We start from the raw sequence: 26297 nt of genomic DNA, 5'->3' as shown, positions 1-26297 counted from the left end.
AGGGAAATAGGATGAAAGAAAATACAATTGGGAATTATAACTGAAAAAAATTGAAGCAAGTCTCTTTGGTAAAGGCCTCATTTCTCAAATATTTAGAAAATTTAGTCAAATTCACAGAAATAAGAGCCATTATCCAATTGATGATTAATCAAAAGATATGAACTGTTTTCAGATGAAATGAACAAAGCTATCTATAGCTATATTAAAAAAAATGTCCCAAATCACTGTTGATTGGAGAAAGGCAAATTAAAATAATTCTGAGGTACTACCTCATATCTGTTAAATTAGCTAATAAGAAAGAAAAGGAAAATGACAATTGTGGGAGGGGATGTAGGAAAAAATGCGTTATTGATGAAGTTGTGACCTGATTCAACCATTCTGTAGAACAATTTAGAACCTCTCAAAATGTTATAAAAATGGTATAATATCCTTTAACCTAGCAATAACACTACTGGGTCTTTATCCAAAAAGAGATTAAAAAAACAAACAAACAAACAAACAAAAGCAAAAAACAAAAATGAAAACGACCTATATAGAGAAAATTATTTATAGCAGCTTTTTTCTGGGAGCAAAGAATTTGAAATTAAGGAGATGCCCATCAATTGGCAAATGGCTGAACAGTAGTTGTAACAGAATATTATTGGGCTAAAAGAAATGAGGAGGACAATGCTCTCGGAAAACCTGGAAAGACTTAGAGAAGTTGATGCAAAGTGACATGTACTGTGTACAAAGTAATAGCAATATTGTAAGAGGATCAGTTGTGAATGACTCAGCCACATAATGGTCCAAGACAATTCTGAAGGATTTATGATGAAAAAAATTCTATCCATCCCCAGAGAAAGAACTGATGGTGTCTAAATACAGATTGAAGCATACTTTTTTTTAAACTTTCCTTATTTTTCTTGAGTTTTTTTTTTTTTCTGTTTTCTTTCATAACATGACTAATGTGGAAATATGTTTTGCATGATTACACATGTATAACCTAAAAAAAAATGTTAAAAAACTGGTACTTCAAGAAGCTAAAGCACTTGTCCAAAGTCACCCAGCCTATAAACATAAGAATTGAGATTCAAACCCAGACCTATTAATTATTTCCACTATGATATAATAACTATGTCTGATGCACATTTCTAGTGGAATATTTGGTTGTCATCTAAAATAAGAAGAAATCTCTCTTACCCTCTAAAAGATCTTCCATTTGTGGTTTATTCTAGTATCTAAATTATGACCCCGCACACACAGATCATGGCTTTATACTCTGTTTATGAGACTCCTTTTACTCTCTCTGTAAGAACAAGGTCAAGGTGTGCTCTCAGACATTTCTTCATTAACAGCTCTGTTGGCGATGCCTTGGAACTGCTCTGAGGTGTCACAAAGCAGCTGAGCAGAAGTCGGATCACATTGACTGCAATGTCTGTCCCACTGAGGGTTCTTTTTAGTGTGTGTGTTTGTGTGTGTGTGTGTGTGTGTGTGTGTGTGTGTGTGTGTGTGTGTGTGATTTTTTCCCCCACTGCATTCTCTTTTTGCAAATCTGCACAGTCCCTCGTACCTGCTTTTATTCTATTTTGACTTGTCACTGAAGATGGAAGATAGTAAGGTTTTGTTTTAATCTAATGCTATGTTAGAAACTGATAAAGCTTGGTCTTAAGGAGCATTTTTTCTGAAACTAGGATTTCTGGGAAATAGTCTATGAATGACATAGGGGACAGGATTTAGAGTTCATTATGAGCCTCATTCTTTGCAAGGAACACTTTAATAGTGAAGTTTTTGTCCATGAATTTACTCTGGTTGGGACCAGTATGAAGGGAAAGTGGAAGAATTCTTCAGGCTACCTACCATTTTCCTGATATCCTTTGTGCTCTATCAATTTCACCTCTGAATCAATCAAAGCAGGACACCTTTTTAGCTACAGGCAATGAATGAATATCCCTGTGGTGAAGAAGAAAATCTTTTTTGCAATTCTAGCACTGCTTCATCCTTAAATGGAAAAAGATACAGCAACACTCTGACTTGAGGGCTGCATATTTGGCGCTGCTTTACTGACAAAGACCAAATGGGTTTATAGATTCTTAGAACATGGACCTAGTTATTTATTAAATCTGATTGCTCATTTTGGGGGGGTTTGTTAGTAGGGAATAAGGTGGCTAAGTAGGGAATGAGAGTAGGGAATAAGGTAGCTAGGATTTCACTTTAACAAGGAAGAATATGACTTATGGTCTTTTTGTAATTTGTCTGGTTTCTCTGTGACTACTAAGAGGCTCGACTAGAACTTCTGTTTTTTTTTTCCCCCTGGGATGCTAAAATGACAGTTTTTTTTTCCTTTTCTTTATTTTTTTCTTGTATTGACCTCCTTCCCTATGGAAGATAAGGAGACTTACAGGACCTGGATGGATCAATCTTTGGATAAGAAGCAAATAAGAGTATGGTATACTGCAGGGATGTAATATATCTGGGCCTGGAATAGACCTCCCCAGAAGGAAAGCAAAGCCTCTAAAAAGCCTGGGGGTAAATAGTGAACAAGAACAGGGGAGAGAAGTTCCTTCAGGACTTCTATTCTCTGAAGAAGGGGTATTCTTCTCCAGAATTCATTCTGTCTGGGAAGAAGCAATAGGCAGGGAACCTGTTCCTCTACTGTGATCTTCCCTTAAACAAAGGTATTTCAGAGCCCTGATTCTTCTGGAGACAGGAACGGAGCTGCTCTGGTGAAGAAAGAATAGTTGTCTAGCCATAGCAGTTCTTGGAGAGGATGTGTTCTGTCCAGGAAGAGGGTCATTCCAGGGACACGGGCAATGCTGCTCTGTGGCAAAAAATGTTCTTCACCATACCAGATCTGACTTGAGAGGAGGGTAATATAGTTACCAGACAGCCCAAAGGTGAGGGAGGTCCTGGGAATATGGTCTCATGACTGTAATACACACATTTTTCCCAATGGAATTTATCTTGAGTCTTTTAATTTCTAATTGTGGGACTACAAGTAATCATTCTGTTTTTATAAGAAACAAAGTGTTTTACCAGGGACCAATCTAGGAAAGGGGTGGAAGGAAAGCTTCTAACTCCTCAAAAATATACTTTGGAATTCAGTTGTCTTCTTTTTCCTTCAGTTTTACAACAACAACAACAAAATTCAGTGACAGAACTGAATTTGCTTGCAAGTTGATATGTTATCTTACTTACTATCAGCAACATTTCTGTAATGCAGATGGGGGAGATGGAAAAGGGAGAGGGAGATAGCTCTCAGCTGGATTAGGCTTTTTACCTTATTGCAAAAGTTAAACAACAAATCCTCATCTGTGATTTGTGGGGTCACAGACTTCATCCAAGTCCACAATGGCAAAATGGCAATCTTTTGGGGGAGATCCTCGTGCCAATGATTTGTTTTGAGGGGCTGTATTTTTCTATAACAGTTTCTCATCTTGATTTGTATTATAAATGAAAGTGTTCTTACCAACGCCAACTTCACAGTTTTACCTTTTGATATTGTATGCCAGTACATATATTTGGGTGCATGTATGTAAAGAATCTGGTCACTCTCCAAATGAGAAAAGCCACATCTATTGAAGAAACAGAAAAGGACGTTATTGTCACCAAAGCCCCTGACATTGTCAAATGGTTCAAATTAAAAAGTGATAAGATTTTTTAGTGGAAATGATACCAAAGAAGAGACATTCCCATGTGCTTTGCTGCTGCACTCCAAGGACCATGGAAACCTTTTCCATCTGATTTGGAGCTGAAAGCTTCCATGTGTGTTGTCTCTCCCTTTAGAGGGTGAGTTCCTTGAGATCAGGGACTGTTTTGATTTTCTATTTGTCCCCCCAAGGTTTAACACAGTGCTTTGTACATAAGCAGTACACTCATTCATTTATTCATTCATTCATTCTTACCCTTATCACCATGTATGGGATTTTGAGCAGGATGAAATATAAGCTATAACACAAGAGCCCCTGAGGATAACTGTAACATTTATTAAAAGCACAAGACAGTATAAGTTAGCAAGGCAAACTCTACCTTGAAATGACTCTAGTTACAAGAAAAAGCTGTTCCCAGTTGGAGAGAAGAAGTAGAAAACATACAGTTTGGTTTAGGGAAATGATATTACAAATTGATATACACACGTCCACATGGAGCTATTGGTTCTCGACATCTTTTTAAAGGAATGTTGCTGTGATCATGATCAACATTTTTAAAATTTTCTTTTTAAAATTTTATTTACTGGGCTTGTATCCCATAGAGATCTTAAAGGAAAAAAAGGGACCCACATGTGCAAAAATGTTTGTGGCAAGAAACTGGAAGCTGATTGGATGCCCATCAGTTGGAGAATGGTTGAATAATTATGGTATAGGAATATTATGGAATATTATTGTTCTGTAAGAAATGACCAGCAGGATGATTTCAGAGAGACCTGGAGAGACTTAACATGAAATGACACTGAGTGAAATGAGCAGAACCAGGGGATCATTGTACATGGCAACAACAAGATTATATGATGATCAACACTGATGGGTGTGGTTCTTTTCAGATTCAGGCCAATTCCAATGATCTTGGGATGGAGAGAGCCATCTACACCAAGAGAAAACTGTGGGAACTGAGTGTGGATCACAACATAGCATTTTCACTCTTTTTGTTGTTGCTGGCTTGCATTTTGTTTTCTTACTCATTTTCTTTCCTTTTTGATCTCATTTTTCTTGTGCAACAAGAGAATTGTATAAATATTTACACATATTGGATTTACTATATTTTAATATGTATTACATATATTGGACTGCGTGCCATCTAGGGGAGAGGATGAGGGGAGGAGAGAGAAATGTGAAACACAAGGCTGTGCAAGGATCAATACTGAAAAATTATCCATGAATATGTTTTGAAAACAAAAAAAGCTTTTAAATAAATAAATATTTTATTTATGTTCTCTTCATTGGTCACACAACTGTAACTATCCAAGGACTCCTCTCTCCACACTCAGTGCCATCCCAAGAACTCTTCGTTGCAAAAAATAAATGCATTCAGAAAAACAAATAATGTGCAATTCTTCTATGCATATTTCCATATTTTTCAGGCTGCACAAGAAAAATCAGATCAAAAAGGTAAAAAATGAGAAAGGAAACAAAAAGTAAGCAAACAACCACAATAAAGGTGAAAATACTATTTTATGATCCACACTCAGTTCCCACAGTCCTCTCTCTGGGTATAGAAGGCTCTCTCCATCATAAGTGCATTGGAACTGGCCTGTATCATCTCATTGTTGAAAAGAGCCGTGTCCATCAGAACTGATCATCACATACTCTTGCTATTGCCGTATCCAGTGATCTTCTGGTTCTATTCACTTCATTTAGCACCAGTCATGTAAAGAAAAGGCACTAACAACTAGGAAAATTAGGAAAACTTTTTGTAATAATAATAGCTACTCATAGAACACCTTAAGATTTGTAAAGCTCTGTGCACACTTTATTTCATTTGATCTTCACAGCGCTGTGAGTTAGCTGCTACATGTAGTATTACAATTTTACAGATTAAGAAAATAAAGTTCAAAAATTTTAAGTGACTTGACCAAGATTATATAACACAAAATTTTCCAAAAATAAATATTAATTCCAGTTCAGCCACTCATTATTTGTAGATAGTAACCTCAGTTTTTTCTTTTTATGGATGAGTTTAAAAAATGAAATTACCTCCTGATAAAAGGCTGTTATCCTGGAGTGGAAGACAATGATCTTTCCTTTTTTACTATAGAAATATTGGAGAGGAGCTAAAGGGAGAGGAAAGTGACCATATAAATATACCACAGGAAGAATACAATGTGAAGAGTATGAGAAGTTAGGTTTCCACAGATTTTGTCAAAACAGGATGAGAGGAGAGGTGAAGTGTCTTGACTCAATCTCTGTCTGTCTTTCTCTATCTCTGTTTCTGTCTCTCTCTCTGTGTCTCTGTCTGATTTTATCTCTGTGCCTGTCTCTCTATCTCCCTATACACATGTATGCATGCATATAAATAGAAACATATAGACATATGTACATACATGTCTACACTGTGTGAGTCAAGTTACTGGCTAAGCAACAAAGGTCCTAAGGAAGGGGCTCAGGCTTAAACCGGCTCAAACCATCTAGGGACAATGACAGAACACAAGCTTTTTGATAAATGGAATGGATGAAAATATAGGGATTGCAAATCGGACCAATCCGAACCCTAAAGGGAGGAGTAAAGAACTGAACTAACAGTATATAAAGCTTGCTCCTGCATCTGTGTCCCATGTGTGTCTGGCCAGTGAGAACACCCCCTTCTCATGAGAATTACTGAATAAAAGATTCTTCTCGGGGGCAGCTAGGTGGCGCAGTGGATAGAGCTCCAGCCTTGAATTCAGGAGGAACGGAGTTCAAATCTGATCTCAGACACTTAACACTTCTTAGCTGTGTGACCCTGGGCAAGTCACTTAACCCCAGCCTCAAAAAAAAAAAAAAAATAAAAAAAAAATAAAATAAAATAAAATAAAAAATAAAAAAAAAATAAAAGATTCTTCTCGGACTGTAAGAGTACTGGTTGTACCACTACTGCTGGACCAGCTTGCAAGTGGGGAAGCAGTGGGCAGAAGCAATGGGCTTACTCCCCAACCCTGCTGAGTACCACAGAATCTCTTGATAACAATTAGCGGAGTATAAATGTGGGTTTGTCTTGATGAAGGGGGTACAGTGGATAGAATAAGAACAGGGTTTTTCTCACTTAAATTATTACCTCAGATAGATTACCTAAGAAATTCTTACAAAATTTAATTAAACCCTGATTACCTAGCCACATGCTATATAATTGAGATGACCAGTCTTTGTCCCAGGAAGGGATGGAGAAACATCCCTCTGATGTGGGTAGAGAGGAAGGGCACTATGAGTATTATCAAATATCAAATAAATTCATGATTTTTCTTCACTGTTTTTTTCTGATTCAGGAACACATTCATTTCTGCAAGGGTGAAGGAATCACAGGCTTTCTATCTCTCTGTCTCTCTCTGTCTCCATCATTCTCTCTGTGTGTCACTATTTGTCTCTGCCTCTATCTTTGTCTCTCTGTCACTATCTGTCTCTGTCTCTCTATCTTGCTATCTCTTTGTCTCTATATATCTCTCTTGTATCTATCTATCTATTTCCATTTGTCTGACTCTATCTCTGTCTCTGACTTTATGTCTGTCTTTGTCTCTCTCCCTATATACATATATGTATTACAGATGTGTGCATATACACATCTGCATGTATATCTGTGTGTGTGTGTATGGAAGGCACATTAAAAGTCAGAGTCCAGCATACATTTTACATTGAGCCAGCTAGGGGATGGACAAGGTGCCATGAAGAACTGAGATCAAATCCAGTCTCAGAGAGCTGTGTGACTCTGAAAAAGTCACTTAACTCATCTGCCTCAGTTTCCTCAATAGTAAAATGAGGATAATAATATCACCTACCTCCCAGGAGTGTGAAAATCAAATGAGATATTTGTAAAGTACTTAGCACAGGAGCCTGGGACATAGCAGGTATTTGGTAAATGCTTGGTTTTTTTTTTTTCCCCTTCCCTCTATATGAAGAAACAAAAGTCCATAAAGTTTAAGTGACCTGCCCAGGATCACACAGATCATAAGTGCCTGAAATGTATTTCAAATTCCTGAGTCCAAATCCAATGCTCTCTCCACTATATATGTTTCTTCTTGAGCTATAACTATGATGTAAAAACAAAACCCCCCAAAAACTTTATTTCTAAAAAAATAATAAAAAGCTCGCAGAGTCTACACTAGAGAATAAATATAAAGAGTAGTCTTACTAAAGCAACATGAGTGAAATAAGATTTGAAAAGGTTCCTCAAGAAGCTAATTTTTTTTTTTTTTTTTGCTTTTTGCTGAGGCAATTGGGTTTAAGTGACTTGCCCAGGGTCACACAGACGGGAAGTGTTAAATGTCTGAGACCAAATTTGAACTCGGGTCCTCCTGACTTCAGGGATGGTGCTCTATCCACTGGCCACTAAGCTGCCCCTCTGCATTCTAATTCTTGCCCCCTTGGCTTCCTCATGCTTCTAAGGCCTGAAATGCCTTCCCTCATCATTGCAGCACTGAATTTCCTTAGCTTCCTTCAAGGTAGGATGTCTTCCCTCATTGACCCAGGTGATAGTATTCTCTACCTCCACAAATCACCTTGCATTAGTTTACTTGCTGCATTACTCAACAAGATGCAAGCTCCTTGAGAACAGGCAAGAAAGGCTAGGACTATTTGTAGGGGGGGTGGTGGACTGCCTCAGATTCCAAATGCCTAGCCACCTTGTTTTCTTCACAGTGGGATCCACTGAAATACATGCCTTTCAACATCTGATCAAATGCCTATTTCCATTGAGAAGCTCAGCTTGGGCGCCAGCACTGGGCCACAGACAGAGGTTGTATCAGTTTCCCCTCTTTCTAAAATTCAAACAGAAGGTCTTTTGTCTGATGCATTTCAATTGAAAATTCACCTTTCCTTCCTTTGTTCACTCTAGTCCTGAGATTTATATCCCAGTGCTCTAATCTGTTTATAGACCAATAAAGATCAGCCTGTTGTTTGTGAAGAGAAGAGTAAGTGAGCTACAAAACTCTACAGTGTCTGGTATGAAATGAAGAATATTGATCCAATTGCTTCTGCGAGCCCATATTTAATTTATTTTTGTCATTTGGATCACATATTTTTGAAAATGTTTACTTTCTTCTGGCTTACACCTAAACTTTGTGGTTCTATTAAGCAATTTCACCATGAAATTATCTTGTCTTGACTAAGTGATATTGTTAATTGATGGTCATTTTGTTGGCAGCTCTTACCACCCTCCTTTGTCTACTAGGCAAGGTAGTCATCTAATTAAAATGCATTTAATTGAACATCTATCTACATACTTACAGGGATTATTTCTTTTCTTGGTCTTTTATGAATGAATGAAGCACTTTTTAAGTAGTTATATGGGTTAAGCTCTAAAGATACAAACAAAACAGAGTTTGTGTTCTCAAGCAGCTCACATTCTAATGGGACATAGAGTTAACACACATATAGAAGGTTTCAGCTGCAAGTCAGATTGAAAGGTCCCATGGTCCTTAAGGTAAAACAACAAAACAGATAGTAATATCTCTCTCTCTCTCTCTCTCTCTCTCTCTCTCTCTCTCTCTCTCTCTCTCTCTCTCTCTCTCTCTCTCTGTCTCTCTCTCTGTCTCTCTCTCTGTCTCTCTGTCTCTCTCTGTCTCTCTGTCTCTGTCTCTCTCTGTCTCTCTGTCTCTCTCTCTGTCTCTCTCTGTCTCTGTCTCTGTCTCTCTCTGTCTCTGTCTCTCTCTGTCTCTCTCTCTGTCTCTGTCTCTCTCTCTGTCTCTGTCTCTCTCTCTGTCTCTGTCTCTCTCTGTCTCTCTCTCTGTCTCTCTCTGTCTCTGTCTCTGTCTCTCTCTGTCTCTGTCTCTCTCTGTCTCTCTCTCTCTGTCTCTGTCTCTCTCTCTGTCTCTGTCTCTCTCTCTGTCTCTGTCTCTCTCTGTCTCTCTCTCTGTCTCTCTCTCTCTCTCTCTCTCTCTCTCTCTCTCTCTCTCTCTCTCTCTCTCTCTCTCTTTTTACCTGAGGCAATTTTACCTGAGACTTGCCCAGGGTCACACAGCTAGGAAGTGTTAAGTGTTTGAGACCAGATTTGAACTTCAGGGCTGGTTCTCTATCCACTGAGCCATCTAGCTGCCCTTAATATCTCTTTTTTAATGTCCCTTCCACTGACAAAAATATCAGCTTCTGAGGTTGACTCATTTGACAGTGTCAAGGACCCTGGAGAGAAGAACATTCTTTTCTCAATCTTCAATAGACGTGGCTATAGGACCTATAGTTTCCAGGCTACATCCCCAGAGGAGTTGCTTCCCAGGATGATGGTTCATGGTCTTAGGCTGTGTCTGTCAGGGTCTAAAAGGAGCTGGTAAGGTAGTGCTGTTGGTGATGTTTGACTTGTCTGAACATATGTTCAGTTTGTCCCTTCCCCAAAGTACCTGTTGCCTCATTTAGCCCTGCTTGTCTCCCCTGTGGGTGTCACTGGAGAGTAATGTCTACACAGTTGTTTATCTGGATGATGGCAATAAGGAAAGGCTGGAATCCCAGGACAGCTGGTGAAAGGGGATGCTGCCCCTCGGGGGCTCTTGATTCTGATGGCAATGGTGAGGAAGGTGAACCCTTCTCCACATGACTTCTCCCCTCAGTAATATTCTGTGCTTAGCACAGACTCTCCCAAGATACCTTGGGGTTTACTGACTAGATTTCTTTCTTAAGAACCAGACCTGAAACCAAAAATGATCTGATTTTCATTGGCCACCAATAAGCCCCAGGCCAAGCCCCATTTGGTCATTGTTTGGGTCCTCAGTGGCTCAGATTGAATGTAAACAGCAATCATTTCTGCTTTGGCCAAAAACCTCTGAGAGTGTTCTCCTCCAAGATTTATTTATTTATTTATTTAAATTAATTTTCTTTTTGGGGGGGGGGGATTAGGTGAGAGGAAATTCTTTGCCTCAGTTGCTCAATTACAGAGTAGGTGCCTATTGGAGAACTTAGCTTAAAAACCATTGAATCCAGGGCCATCTCCAGTCGTCCTGAGCTATATTTGGCCACTAGACCTAGATGGTTCTGGATGGGAAAGTGATGTTGGTGACCTTGCCAGCCTTCCCTTACTTAAATCCAACTCACTTGTATGTCATGATGATGAGGTAACAGGGAACCAAATGATGAGATAAATACCTAATGACGAGGTATATACCTCACTAGGATTAGGATTAAGGTCTAGAGGCAGGATTGGGGTACAGGGAGTCACATGGAGCTCCCCTGCAACCCCTTAGGATTCGGTGCAAGGATACAGAGTTAAATCAGGTCTAGTGGGGGCGAGAGTTCCCTGTAAATGAATTTACAGGCCCGAAAACCAAATTGACAAAACAAGGTTTATTGCAAGGTTTGGAAGCAAGGTTAAAGTCTGATTAGTGAAAGGCACTAGATAGAGGAAGATATACACCAAAAGTGGCGGTTGGGACAGAGAGTCTGTGATGCAAAGCATAGTGCTTGCATGTTTCAACTCTCTGCCAAGGGATGATTCCACCTTGGCTCTTTTATTTGCTTCAAGAAGCCTGGGGCAGTGGCCAAATTCTTGGCAGGTTTTTTCAGATAAGGAAGAAACTGTTTTGGGGAAACCTGAGCAGATAGTTGGGGAATGAGAAAATCCAAGCCAGCTCAGATCTGGCGGGGGCTGGGTACAAGCCCAAACTGGCTTGACCAGATCTTGAAAATCAAAGATCAGTCCCAAAGGAAGCTGGAGATCAGACAAGGAATCTTAAAGGGGGCTATGCCCGCATCAATGGCATCCCTTCCCTGATATTATGATCCTTTTGGAGAACAAAGGACAAACAGCAAGAACCCAGGCATAAAATGGGTATTATTGATTATCGATACTTCCAAATAACCAATATTGTACCTTGCACTCAATAAATAAGTGTTGATGATATAGCGCCATGCTAGGTATTATTTGTGTGAGTTACATGGTTCTTGCACTGTTGTGTTAAATTATGACAGACAATATTTTTACAATTTCTTATTTTGGGGTCACACTCAAATAGAAGGTTATAATTGCAATTTCAAAGTAGGTGTAAGATGAGAAGTTTCTGTGATTATGTCAAAAATGACTGTGTAGGCTCTAAGTAGAGGTTGAATGACCTGTTGGGGATGTTGAAAAGGTCCAAGTTAGACTAGATAAATTCTGAGATCTCCTTCAACTCTGAAGTCATTCATTTTATTACTCTAAGTGTATATTTCATTTGGATATTTAGAATATATTTTCTTGGTCAAATGTCCACAGGATGTTTACTTACCAGAAGATCAAAAATGACAATTCAGTGTATGCAATATGACCCTAAATGCCTTTCCAAAAGTTTTCATTCGTTAAACTAGCAAAAACAATTTTAAGTGTTCACTCGAAAAATAAAACAATTACTTCAAAATAGAGGGTTTTTTTATTATAAAAGAATAGCTGGATATACACTTTTTTTTGGTCAAAGCTTTTCCCCTACCACATAATGGTATTTTTTCCAATTACATATAAAGATAATTTTCAACATTTACTTTTATGAGATTTTGAGTTCCATTCTTTCTTCTTACTGCCTCCCTTCCTCCTCCCCAAAATGGCAAATAATCTGAAATAGGTTATTCATGTGCAATCATATTAAACATATTTCCACATTAGTCATGTTATACACACATTTACATAACTGAAGTTGCAGAAAAATAGAATCCTCAGGATAATATATCTCTCTCTTCCCTAATACATTATAAACTACACTTTTGGAAAAAGTCACAATCATTGTCCCCCAAAACAAGCTGCTTCTAAGATTTACTAAATGCTATATGTGATTTCTCTCCATTGTTTGGTGTAAATATTTGCCTCCTTTTCTGTAACCATCACCTAACTATAGTCTTTTTTTTTTTTTTTTGTTTAGTCAATTGGCAGATCACCTTCTGTATTAACCAGTTTCAGAGGAATTGTCACACAGCATACAATACTGCTTGCAGAAGTAACACTCTCAGTTCTTGCTCTATGTTGAGTAATTTGTTCCAAGTTTTCATCCCTGAAAGGTCTGAGTTCTTTGTTTAATACTGACAAGTTAACCAGATCGGGGCATTCGTCTTCATGTTCCATAGAATCAGTAGGAATTTCTCCTTGATGCATTTGATCTTCTCCCCTGGTAATATTTTCCGTGCTATTTTCCTCTTCATGAAAATTGGCTTCAGAATGTTTTATGCAACTTCTCCTTTTCCCTTCAACAATCTCTCCCTGAATTTCTCCTAAGCAGTGACTGAATTCAGTCACTTCAAAATACTTTTCATGATGCTTATCCTTGGACAGTGCATCTGTATGCCTTTGTACCAGGTCTTCAGAAGCACTCATTTTAGAATCATTTGATTTATCTATGAAGTTTCTTCCATTTTCTAACTTAGTCATCTTTACCCTCTATGTAAGTTTTTCAAATGATGAAGGACATTTAGATCTTTTATCTCTTTCGACATTCTCATTGTCAGGACCTAGAGGATAAAGTAGTTTATAGTCTTCCTGTATTTCTTTTGTATATTCACTGACAGATATTTCTACATCAAGAGAGTCCTCCTTCCTAATATCTCTTAAGTTTGATTAAAATTCAACATCTTAGGAAGAAATCTCTAATGCCATTTAGCATCTCTTGTCAGTCCTATTTGGTATTTGGATGAGATGTTGACTATTTGTGGAAAAGCAATCATGGTTTTCTGGTCATCTTTATCCAAAATTAGATTGGATTCATTGAAATCACCATGAATTAGTCCATGATTGGCAAGTTCAATAATTAGTTCCATGGCTTCATTATATACTATGGCATTACCTTCAATATGATATATCTGGCACTTTTATGAGTTTCTGCATGTTGATTATAATCAATTAGTTTTGGAACTGGACATTTCCTCTCATAAAATGCCTCCATCTAGGTAAATTCCTCCATGACAGATAAATGAGATAAACAAAGTCATGATATCTTATGTCTGTACTTGTGATAATAGCATTTGTTTTTCAAATTATGAAATAGTCTTTCCCAGTTTGTGAATTTTTAATGTAAACTGTTTCTCCCCTTCGTTTGCAACAATGTAAATATCCTATTTTTTTTTTTTTTTGACAAAACTCATCTGGTTTCCAACAAAGTCAAACCTGTCTTGAAGAAATTGCTTTCAAAGTGAGGTAATCACACTCCCCATTGGTCAGTTGAGAATCTTGGACAATTTAAGTTCATTCATAATGAATGGTAATATTTCACCAGTTTTCTCAAAAGCTTATTACAACATCATGTTTAAGGCTAGCAATGGAGAAAACCAAACTAGAAGATTTGACGATTTTTCATGCTCATTTCGACCATCAGAACCCTGAGGTCATCCCATGTCAGGTAGTAGAACTTGATCACATTCACCTTCCCCATGGCTGCTCCAAGAGACAACCAGTCCCAACAATCCTGTCAGTGGGGGCTTCCTGCAAACAAGAGGGACAACCTCTTCTCCACGGGTAGCAGCAAAGCAATGGTAAACTCAACCTGGAAGTAGGATGCACTCAATAACTCTTCATACACTTACTACTCTGAGATTTTTTCTTTTTTTTTTTTTTTAATAGTATTTTCTTTTTCCATTTACATGTAAAGATAATTTACAACATTCATTTTTGAAAAATTTTCAGTTACAATATTCTCTCTGACAAGTTAAAAAGTATCCCAGAAGGAAAAGGAGTAAATTCTAGTGGGGTGAGGAAAGAGAAAAGGGATAGAAAGTAAGAAATTATCTATAAGTATATAAAAGGATAAATTTCACATTTAACTACTTTAGTGAGTTTGTCAAGTTGTCTTTTGCTTAGGGCTAATAGTGATATTTTTGGATCAAATAAAAAAATGTTTGTAAAGCACTTTGCAAATGTTAAAGCAATATACAGGATACAGTGCTGGGCCTGGAGTCAAGAAAACCTTAGTTCAAATACAACCTCAGATATTTACTAGATCTGTGATACAGCTTTCTCTGTCTACCTCATTTCCTCTTCTGCAAATGGAACATACCTCGGTTGTTGTGAGAATCAAATAACATGATATTTGTAAGGCTCACTTTTTTGTGGTTGTTTAATCATGTATAACTCTTCATGACCCCATTTGGAATTTCTGGGCAAAGATACTGGAATGGATTGTCATTTCCTTCTCCAGCCCATTTTACAGATGAGGAAACTGAGGCAAACAGGATGAAGTGACTTGACTAGGTTCACACAACTAAGAAGTTTCTTCCTGACTCTAGGTCTGGCACTGTATCCACTGTGCCACTCAGCTGTCCCAAGAGTACACATAGGAGACAGTTAATAAATGTTTGTGTTCCATACCACTACCCACACCCACCCACCCACCCACCCACACACACACACACACACACTCACACACACACTCACACACACACTCACACACACACACTTACATACACAAGTCTTAGGGCAGTTTTAAGCTTTAATAGTTTAAAATGGGTCTAAGACTTTTAGGACACCCTATATAAATGTGAATCACTAATTTTTTCCCACAATTATCTCCTTCCTCCCACATTTTTATGGGTTTCAGGGAGAAATGATCTGATGATACGTTACTATCCCACTGTTAATAGTTGTTAATGTTCTGCATTATAGTTAGTTATATAAATGTTACATGTTTATTATATTATAAATGTGAATGTATAGTTAATGTTCTGCAGACTATTTATTACAGGGGTGGATGAAATAAACTGCCTTTTGTATTGTGATATTAACTTCTCTTCCAGAGATGTCCTGAAAAGCATTTTTAGGACAACTCTAGTAGTAGTCAGGATGGCATGTGATTCATTTTGTTACCTCATGGCTCTAATCTCTGTCTCTAAGTCTCTACATTTTGAAAGCTTTTCATTTCAAGTAGTTTGTAATGAAACTATACCATATTTGGAAAATCTATGAAAAATGCCATTCTTAAATTTTTATGACTCCCTGTAATATCTGGATGATTTTCTTCATTGCTCTCCCTGCTGTACTTCTGGCTCCCTTTGCTACCATGACTCAGCCGCCTTCTCACCCTCGAACATCTTTCCACCACTTTGCAAGTCCCCTTCTCACAGTGCTGACTTCTTTCCTGGGGATTCCATCCATGGGTTGGGCCACCTCAACTGTTCTTCATTTTCCTAGTCCTGCTTTTGACTTTCCAGACTTTTCCATCATATTCTGTCATGGTTTTGTTCTCTACCCCCTCCCCCCAACACTTTTCAGATTCCCTTTGTGATTGTCTTCCTCATCAGAATGTAAACTCCTTGAGGATAGGGACTATCTTTTTGCTTGTATCAGAATAGTGCCTGGAACATAATGAAAGCTTAATAAATGCTTTTACCTTGACTTGAAAAGTCATCACTAATTCTGCCTGTTGTTAGATTTAGTGTAGTTATTTGTTGACTTCCTGCAGATGGTTGGTGTTTGTATCTAAATTACAAGGATTTATTGTCTATTAGTTTAAAAAGGATAACAATCTTCTCATGTGTAATTCTAGTCACCTAATTACGCCTTTTAGGGATTCAATTGATAAAGCATTCTTATCTTTTTTTATGTCATGGATCTCTTTCTCATTCTAGTGAACTTAGTAAATGCTACTCAGAAGAATGTTTTAAAATAAGTTGCAGAGGTTGACAAAGGAAACCAAATATGTTGAAATCTAATTATCAAAATATTTTTAAAAAAGAAAGTCATGGACTACATATTATGAACCCCTGCAGTAGATGAGAAATCTTTGCCACTGCAGTGAATGAAAAGTTCCCCAATTTCCATCTCTTCATTACAGAATCTCTTTTGATCAATCTCTCCATGATATCTGGTGCCAGTGATTTGATCCTTAATTATTATTTTAAACTGTTCCGTTTTTATATGGAGCCTTGATCAGCTGAAGATCCTTAGCACACGTCTCACTTGAACTGAGTCCGGTTTCCTGAACATCTAGACTCGAAAGTTCTAGGGCATCACCCTCAGATTCAAAAGGATGCTTCTCTAATGCTGTCAGCATAAGCTCCCATTCTGATGTGTGCTCTCCCAGTGGCAATCACCAGCGACAGTATCTAACTTAAATCATCAATACCCTCCAGTGATTAGTAACACAATTGCATTTAATCAAGTAACTTACTGGAAAACAGAACAAGGACAAAAGTACAAATGTCTCAATATTATAAAAGTCTTGTTTGGGCATATTTAGGATTCATTGCCATGGATTTTCCCATGCTACAAATAGATGTTAAAACTGATATCATGTAGGTGTTTATTGCTCAAAATGGGTTTTTCATTAGTAATATTAATAAGGATAATAATAATATTATAGGAATCCTTAGAAAAGATATGAGTATTTTGTTTTCTGTAGCACTCATACACACACACACACACACACACACACACACACACACACACACACACACATGCATGCATCTTTCTTTCTCTGGTGAGGCAGTTGGGGTTAAGTCACTTACCCAGTCACATAACTAGTAAGTGTTGTAGCTAACAGACTGAGACTAAATTTGAACTCAGGTTTATTCACGGCACCATCTAGTTACCCCTGCATATGTATTTCTAACTAACATTTCTAAATTTGTATGATCTAAATTTTTATGAATTGTCACATTTAAATGTTAACAATTTAAAGGAATGTCACAGTACATTCTTTTTATTTTCTTTCTTTACTTTTTCTTCTTACTTCTCTCCATTTCTCCCTCTCTTCTTCTTCCCTCCCTCCCTCCTTTTTTCCCTCTTTCCTCCTTCCTTCCTCCTCTCCTTTCTCCCTTCTTTATTCCCCCCTCCCTCATTCCCTTCTTCTCTCTGTATGTGTATCTCTCTCTCTCTCTCTCTCTCTCTCTCTCTCTCTCTCTCTCTCTCTCTCTCTCTCTCTCTCCACATTGATTCATGGGTGGTTCCATGAATTCCATCAATATGCTAGGCCTTTAAAGGGTTTGGAGTGAGAAGGGGAGCAGAATTGAAATAGACAACATCGATCCCCAGGCAAAGTCCTTATCAGTTATAAAGAGACAAGATAGTTCTGAGACTGTAGGGGAAATGGGACTTAGGTCATGACCATAGCTATAGAAACTTCAATCTTACTGGGATGTCAGCCCTATCATCCCAGCTTATAGAGAAAATTATCAACAACAAGGAGTGGACTATTGGAAAAGTGAGCTATTTATAAATCTGTTAAAAATGATCAATGAGATGACTATCACTGACAATTCTTTGGACAATTTGGCTAAAAAAGTGCATCAAGAAAAATACAAGATGTGAAAAATTTTGGTCTAATTGATGACCACCTAGAGATGATCTCTACTAGCTGCTGTTTCTTTGCCATTATGACTTTGGTCTCAGGCTCCCTGCAGCTTTTCCAACTTCTAAGCTTATTCCTGCCATGTTTATCATGTCCTGTTTTATCATGATAGGGATCCTTACCATTTACACCTTATATGAGAAAAGCATTTTCCTTGTAGGAAAGGAAAAAGATTCATCAGGAATATATCTTGCTGGGGTTGGGTAGCTCTCTTTCTGCCTTAAAAAGTATGATGGCAAGTACACTTTGAAGCTGATTTCATCAGCAAAAGGAAACAACAAAGGGAACTGGAGTTGATCAAGTCCATCACTAAGTTTTTTAAGAGTGGAATGCTGGTCTTAAGTGCTAGTGAGCCTGGGATTTCCAAGCACCATGACAGCCCTGCCATAGAGAGGGGAAAATGAAACAGTCACTTCAGGAACAACTGCCTTTTCTGCTAATAACCATGGAAAATAAAACACATCTACATGCACACATATGTACACACACACACACACACACACACACACACACACACACACTAGCCAGAAGCTAAAATAAAATAAATTTTAAATATCTAATTTTTATAAAAGCCTACCCCTCTCTGAATCAGTAAGATTTCCTAACACAGAACCAAAGACTGGAAGTGGGTATCTAGCTTATAGTCAGACTTGGTCTGTTTGGCTGCATAGCTTTAACCTGCCATTCTGGTCATTCCCTGACCTCTGTGATTGGATAAAAAGATTCTTGACTTATCAAGGACCTTGAGACAGAGTTTTTGCTTCAAGCTTTATAGACTTCCTCTTTTGTACCCGGCAGTGCTTTATACTACACAGCTTCCTGCCATGAACACCTCTTTTTTTATTTTTTAACCTATTCCCCACATTGCTGACTTTGTTGTACCTATTCATCTCTTCTTTATCCCAAGCACTGCCTCCTTTAGGGATTCAAGACAAAACCTTTTGGTATAGCAGTTTCTGTTTGCAGACCTACTGTTTTTTTCTAAATTTGTGTGTATTTGACTCAACTGGGAGATGATTTTATTTTTTAACTCAATAGTATTTTATTTTTCCAATGACATTAAAAGATAGTTTTCAACATTCATCTTTATAAGATTTTGAACTCAAAACTTTTTATCTGTCTTCCTTTCTCTCGCTCCTCCCCTAGACAACAAGCAATCTAATATAGGTTATACATGTACAATCATGTTAGACATATTTTCACACTAGTAATGTTGTGAAAGAAAACTCAAAACAAAAGGGAAAAACAAAAAAAATGGAAATAATATATTTCAATCTGCATTAAGACTTCATAGTTCTTTCTCTGGATGTAGTCAGCATTTTCCATCATAAATTCCTTGAAATTGTCTTGACTCATTGCATTGACAAAAAACAAATAAACACAAACAACTTTAAAAAACCCTATCATAGTTGATCATTGCACTTTGTTGCTGTTACTGTGTATAGTGTTTTCCTAATTCTGTTCACTTCTTTCAGCATTGGTTCATCTAAATCTTTCCAGGTATTTCTGAAATCTGCCTGCTCATCATTTCTTATAGCAGATTAGTATTCCATTACATTCATATACCACAGCCTTTTCAGCCATTTCCCAATTGACAGCTTTACCCTCGATTTCCAATTCTTTGATACCACAAAAAGAGATGCTATACATATTTTTGCACATATGGGTATTTTTGGGAAGAGATTTTAAAAAACAATATTATTCAATACCCATCACAATACCCTAAGAGATTAGGAAAGAATCTCCTTTTGGAGGTCAAGTTTTGTGAGTATAACCAATCAAATCGTTAGCTAATAACTGTTTTAGTTCTCTTTAGATCATCCATGGCTCCCTCCCCAAATACTCACTACTCTCTACTCCCACATGTCTCAATTTCTCTTCTGTGTTCCTTATTGAATGCCATTGTCTAAATAAAAATTTCCATTTTAGAAAATTGAAAATCTCAATTTTTCAATTTGTTCAAGACAAAACAAATATTAAAAAATAGAGAAAATGTATTACAATGAAAGGACAATGAGATTTTCATATGAAAAATTGAAAAAAGTGAGAAAATCTATAATTTTAAATTGTTTTTCTGTTATAGAATGGCCATTAGAGCCTAAATGTTCATAGAGTAAATGTTTATAGCTAATTGTCTGAGATTATAAGTTCCCAGAGGGCAGAAGACAGCACATCTCTAAAAACTTAGGTTAAAATACTAACTGAAGATAGATCCTTTTAATAAATACTTTAGAGGCCTAAAAAATAAAGGTCTGATAAATGTATAGATGATAAACACTTCAAATTCACAGATGAAAAAAAGCTGGGAAGTCATAACTAACAGTGGATGACAATATCAGAATTCAAAAGAATTTTGACAGGTTAGAACATTATGCTGAATATAATTAAGTGAAATCCCATAGGGATAAATATAAAGCATACTTTCAGGTAGATAACCACACCCAAAACAAAACCAAAACCAAAACCCAAGAACATCTGTTGCAACAATCCTAATAGATGAGAGTAGGGGAGAAGTGCCATTGCACATGTTGGCTATGTGTATGGGTGTCTACATGGGTCTATCTAAATAAATATAGGTCACAAGGAGATATTAATAGATAGAATCTCTTCTACCCCTCTCCAGGGAAGACTCTGAGGGACGCATAAGGGTGATCTATATGGCTCTCCTCAGAGAGGGAATAATAGACTAGAATTATATCTATCTGCCCAAAAGAATTTAGTCTAGGGAAATCATTTTCCTAGTGATTATTCTGTAATGACAAAGGAGTGTCCCAAACTATATCCAAAGATTTGATTCCCTTTCCACTAAATGTCACTGACACAAAAGACCATCAGACATGGTGAGTAATGAATAAACCCATTTATCCAAGAGAAAAAAAAAGAAATCAGAGAAGTTATACAGATAAGGGTATACTGGACAATACACAGGGTGAATGTACTCATCCATAGGTAGTAAAGAATCTCAGCTCTATCTAGAGAGTCCTTGAGCTCATCCAATGGGAAATCCCCTAAAATCTCTAGTTCAGTAATCTGGAAACAGGATTATGCTCAAGATGTTAGCTCCTCTATGTACTTGCTTCTTCTAGAGTCTTTTTCTCTCTCCAGGTAGAGCTGAATAAAACCTTTCTTGAAAGTGGAAGACAACATGTGCAAAAATGTTTATAGTAGCCCTTTTTGTAGTGGCAAGGAACTGGAAATTGAGTAGATGTCCATTAAGTGGTGAATGGTTGGAATGGAATATTGTTGCTCTATAAGAAATGACGAGCAAACTGATTTCAGAAAAGCCTGGAAAGATGAATTGATACTGAGTGAAATGATCAGGACCAAGAAAATGTTATACATGGTAATAGCAAGATTCTGAAATGATCAATTGTGATGGACTTGGCTCTTTTCCACAATGAGATGATTCAAACATTTCCAGTAGATTTGTGATGACAAGTGCCATACATATTCAAAGAGACAACTATGGAAACAGAACATGGATCAAAGCATGGTATTTTCACCTTTTTTGTTATTGCTGTTTGTTTGCTTATTTTTTCTCATTTTCCCCTTTTGATCTGATTTTTCTTGTGCAGCATGATGAATATAGAAATATGTTTGGAAGACTCACAAATGGCTAATCTGTATTGGATTGTTTGTTGTCTCTGGGGAGGGAGCAGTGGGGAAGAAGGGAGAAAAATTTGGACCACAAAGTTTTGCAAAAGTGAATGTAGAAAGCTATCTTTGCATGTGTTTGAAAAAATAAAATTCTATTAAAAGCTTTTTAAAATGTGGAAGACAGGGGGAAAAGAAAAGGAAAACTATCTCCTCCCAAGTTCTCAACAATACTACTCATACTGAACAAAAAGCATCAAATAATTATCCTTTCTATCAAAAAAGGATTTATTGTTTAATTTTTTCATTATATCTGACTCTTTGTGGTTCCCATCTGGAGTTTTCTTATAGATATCATAGTAGTTTGCCATTTCCTTCTCCAGTTCATTTTACAGAGGCAGAGTTAAGTGACTTGCCCAGATTTATACAACTAAAAAGTGTCTCAGGCTGGATTTGAACTCAGGTCTTCCCCTCTTTAGGACTGCCGCCCTATTCACTATGCCACCTATCTGCTCAAGAGAATAGCCCTATGTAAATAACTAGATTTGAGTTACCATTATTGTCTATGGAGTTTTCTTGGCAAAAATACCAAAGTAGTTTGCTATTTCTTTCTCTAAGGTATTGAGGCAAACAGAAATTAAGTGGCTTGCCCACAGACAGCAGCTAGTAAGTGTCTGAGGCTGGATCTAAATTCAGATCTTCCTGACTCCAGACTCTGTCCACTGAGCTACCCAGCTGTCTCTCAAAGCAATAAGAATTGCTTTAGTATATGAAAATGGCTGCTGACTAGATGAACTGGGTGTACTTCCAACTCCAGAATTCTCTGATTCTATAACATATACCACAATATTGATAGCAGAACTTACTTTTCAAAGTAGCAAAGAATTGAAAATCAAATAGCACCCATCAATTGAGGAATGGATGAAAAACTATGGTCTATTGGTATAACAAAGTTTTCATGCAATGATGTAAATATGAGGATATTTGATGTCAAGTAAAATTGGCTGAACAATAAGAACAATATATACAACGATTGCAACAATATCAACAAAATGATTATGAAAGGGTCACTAAAAGAGAGTCTGTCACACCCCAAATAATGGAAAAACCAATAAGGGAGTAGATAATAAAACATATCTCCTCCTTCTATGGGAAGCTTTCATAAATCCCTCCTGTGCCTTTCTTCTGTTAATTATTTTCTATGTCTTAATATAGCTCATTTCCACATAGTTGTTTCCATGTTGTCCTACCCATTAGTCTGTAAGCTCCTTGAGGGCAAGGACTGTATTTTATCTTTCTTTGTATCCCCAACACTTAACACAGTTCCTGGCACATAGTAGGTAGTTAATAAATACTTTTTTATTGCTTCTTTCCTTCTTTAGTCAGTCAATAAGCATTAAAAAAAAACAAACTCTACTATATACCAGGCTCTATGATAAAACCTGAGTTTACTAAGAAAGGAAAAGTAGTCCCTTCTTCTTTCAGAGATCTACTCTAATAGGGAAAAACACATGTCAACCTCCCCCTCCAAAACAAACACACAAAAAAACAAGCCTAAAACTAAGCACAGACAAAATACACACAGGATTAATTGGAGATTATATATATATATATGCACATTGTTTTTTGCTGAGGCAATTGGGGGTAAGTGACTTGCCCAGGGTCACACAGCTAGGAAGTGTTAAGTGTCTGAGGTCAGATTTGAAATCAGATCCTCCTGACTTCAAGACGTGCTCTATCCAATAACACTACACCAACTAGCTGCCCCAAGATATTTTTTTAAATAATGTTTTATTTTTAACATTCAATTTTTAAAAATTTTCAGTTTCAAATTCCATTCCTCTTCCCTCTGACCCCTATGCCCTGAGATGATAAGCAATCTGATATAGGTTGTACATGTGCAATCATGCAAAACATTTCTATATTAGTCTAAATTGGAGTTAATTAATAAAGGGAAAGCATTAGCATTAAGGGGAAAAGTCTCTTTTAGAAGAAGGTGAGATTCTAGCTGAGATTTGAAGAGAATTGGAGAAATTGGGAACTACTTGGGAAAAATATCACATATGTTGTCAGACTTGATCATTATTAGGAGTTTTTCCTTAACTATTTTTCTTTCTTATAAAAGAGAAGATTCTATCCTAGTGGCTATCGTGGGATGGGAGTATTACCAGAAATGATCATGATGTAAAAACAAAAAGCATCAATAAAATTTATTTTAAACATAAAATAAATGCTTTTAGCTTTTTCTTTCTTTCTTTCTTTCTTTTTTTTTTTTTAAATGGGATGCTCCATGCAGTGCTTTAGGAACTAGTACGAGTTATTTATCTTTTCCCCTGGACTTCAGTTGATGGGCTCGGCCTGAGTAATGGATGGTGTTGAACTGAATTCTTTCTATGGCTAGCGTTGCTTCTGTTGTTTAATTTTTAATTGATGGATGTACGCTCCCAACATCAAGATGGGCACATTTTATGAAATATTAAAAAATCAATGAAGTAAATAATGGCACTACAGGGGATAGACATGTCTGTGCCCCTCCAGGGAGCTAGGGCTACAATGCTGAAATATGAACACTGGCCCTCTTACCTAATGCTGAACTCTTTGAGATGAAGGACAGATTGGCAGGGAATCTCGAAAATGCTCTGAGCTTGAAAGGGGCACCTCCCTTTTCCCCCTTGAGAGCCTCCGGGAGAGAAACATGTTCTTGGTCTCTATTGTTTCTCCTTTCTGGGCATACACTCAGTCTGGGACCTGAGTTCCTCTGTGAAATAATTATATATTCTCACACAGCTATTTGCTGCATGTGCTGTTTGAGGTTGGCAGGTACTTTGCAATGAGCCCATAAGAAAGAGAGGGGTATTTAGGACTGAATGAAATCAGTCTGGTATGTATTCTGATCACTAACTAACTCAGAGGTGGGGCTCAAAGGGGGAAACATTTATTCTCTCTCTCCTGGGATACTTCGTCAACTTTTTATAGAGTTTCATTTGATGATAAATGTTAGTTTAAAAGACAAGCATCCCATCCCAGCAACGCTAAGAAAGTAGTGTATTACAGAGCACAGTCATTTCAAAAATAAAATTCCACCATATTTATGGGTCCAGGCCCACCACTGCTCCCCAAAAACCTTTGTAATTACCCAGAAAAAAAGAGAGAGGATGTCCCCACCCCCATCAGTGCTTAGTTTTTCCAGCCTGCTGATTCCAGTTAAACATTTTATTTCTTTAATTTCTTTTGAGTTTTCTTTTTTTTTATTATAACTTAATCATCAAAAAAGGCTACAATGATTTCAAGATATAAAGAATTACCCCCAAAAGAGGATTGTTTATGAAAATATGAACTTGTTATGTATAGTTTGCCTTTTCCAAAGTATTTATTAGAAATAACATGAGAGTAACAAAATTAACCTGTTTGTGTTACTCTCCTAACTTCATTATAGCTTTTCCTTTGCGGATCTTTTTTGGAGCAGTAAGTGATAGCTGGGCTTTTGTGTGGAGGGGAGAAATTTGGAGGTTTGTTGGGCATCCTGATTGGGAGGACAGGAAGCCATCAGGTGACGCATCTCTTCTTTAGGGATCACTAAAGGCTGAGGAGCTGCCACCTGGACTTTAGCCCAGACTGCCCCTTCCACTTCATTCTTCCTAGAGTCTTTAGGACCAACTCTCATTGTCTGGTCTGTCTTTGCATATTAGAAAATCCCTGTTCTTTTTTCTCCTGGTTCTTTCTTCAGGGTGGCTGCAAAGGATGGCAGTTCATCAGGGACCCAGTGTCATAGATTTAGAGCTAGGATATATTTCAGAAGCCAGCTAGGCCAACCCAGATATTTAAGAGATGAGAGGATAAGTGACCTAACCACTGATAATCAGCAATCTGCATTCAAACCAAGGTCTGTGACACCAAAACCAATACTATTTCCCCAATATTACAATGGGATTCATGATACTGAAGGGTTGTAGTGCTGTGGTTCAGGCCCATAACCTCACCAATAACATCACCATCTACATGTGTCATACATCCCACTTAATACTGGAAGTGAATATTGGAATAAAAGAGATGGTAGGTAAACTGTGTGAAACTGTAATTGTCCGATAGCATAAGAGCAAGTTAAAGAAGACCACCAGTATAGTGAAGGGACCTAGAGTCAGGAAAACCTGAATTCAAATTCAGCCTCAGATACTTACTAGTCGTGTGCTTCTGGACAAGTTACTTAACCCTGTTTAGCTCAGTTTCTCAGTTTCCTCATCTGTACAATGAGGTGAAGAAAGGAAATGACAAATCACTTCAGATCTTGGCCAAGAAAACCCCAAGTGGGGTCATGAAGTGTCAGACATGACTGAACAATAACAAATAGTAGAGTAGCACTCAGCAGAACTTCATTCTAATCCTAACCCTGTTATTAACAGCTGAATGACCTAGAGGCGAGTTATTTAGTCATTTTGAATTCTGCTTTTTCCTTAGCAAAATCAGAGAATTGGGGTTGATGTTAACTATAAGGCCCCTTCCTGATCTAATATTCTCTAATTCTCCACCCCACACGTTGTATGAATCTTAAATGAGAAGAAGGTAAAGTGTCTTACAAAATTTACAAGAAAAAATATCAGTTATTTTCCCCCAATAGAACATAAGCTCCTCGAGGAACAATGGCTTTTCCCACCTAGTTTTATACCCTCAGCCCATAGCACAGAGACTTAGAGATCATGGGTGCTTATTGTTTACTGAATTTGAATTTAAATAACCCCAAGGATATCAAGAAAGAAATCCATATGCATAAAAATATTTATAGCAACCCCTTTTCTAGTAGCAAAAATATGGAAACTAAAAGAGT

The 26297-nt window shown here is 37.3% G+C and overlaps 1 long non-coding RNA gene and 2 pseudogenes across 1 annotated transcript in view; 1 reads left to right on the top strand and 2 right to left on the bottom strand.

Annotated features, from left to right (window-relative positions):
• Positions 1-26297, bottom strand: part of LOC141546696 (uncharacterized) — a 213295-nt gene that overhangs the window by 114450 nt on the left and 72548 nt on the right. The window contains exon 2 of the long non-coding RNA XR_012483399.1: positions 3469-3551. This is a non-coding gene — a long non-coding RNA (uncharacterized LOC141546696). The remainder of the gene's footprint in view (positions 1-3468; positions 3552-26297) is intronic.
• On the bottom strand, positions 12334-13972 carry LOC141546211 (serine/threonine-protein kinase RIO2 pseudogene; annotated as a pseudogene).
• On the top strand, positions 13971-18285 carry LOC141546207 (signal peptidase complex subunit 2 pseudogene; annotated as a pseudogene).

Source organism: Sminthopsis crassicaudata, chromosome 6 (assembly GCF_048593235.1).
Source record: "Sminthopsis crassicaudata isolate SCR6 chromosome 6, ASM4859323v1, whole genome shotgun sequence".
Taxonomy (NCBI): domain Eukaryota; kingdom Metazoa; phylum Chordata; class Mammalia; order Dasyuromorphia; family Dasyuridae; genus Sminthopsis; species Sminthopsis crassicaudata.
This window is presented reverse-complemented; position numbering and strand designations above follow the sequence as displayed.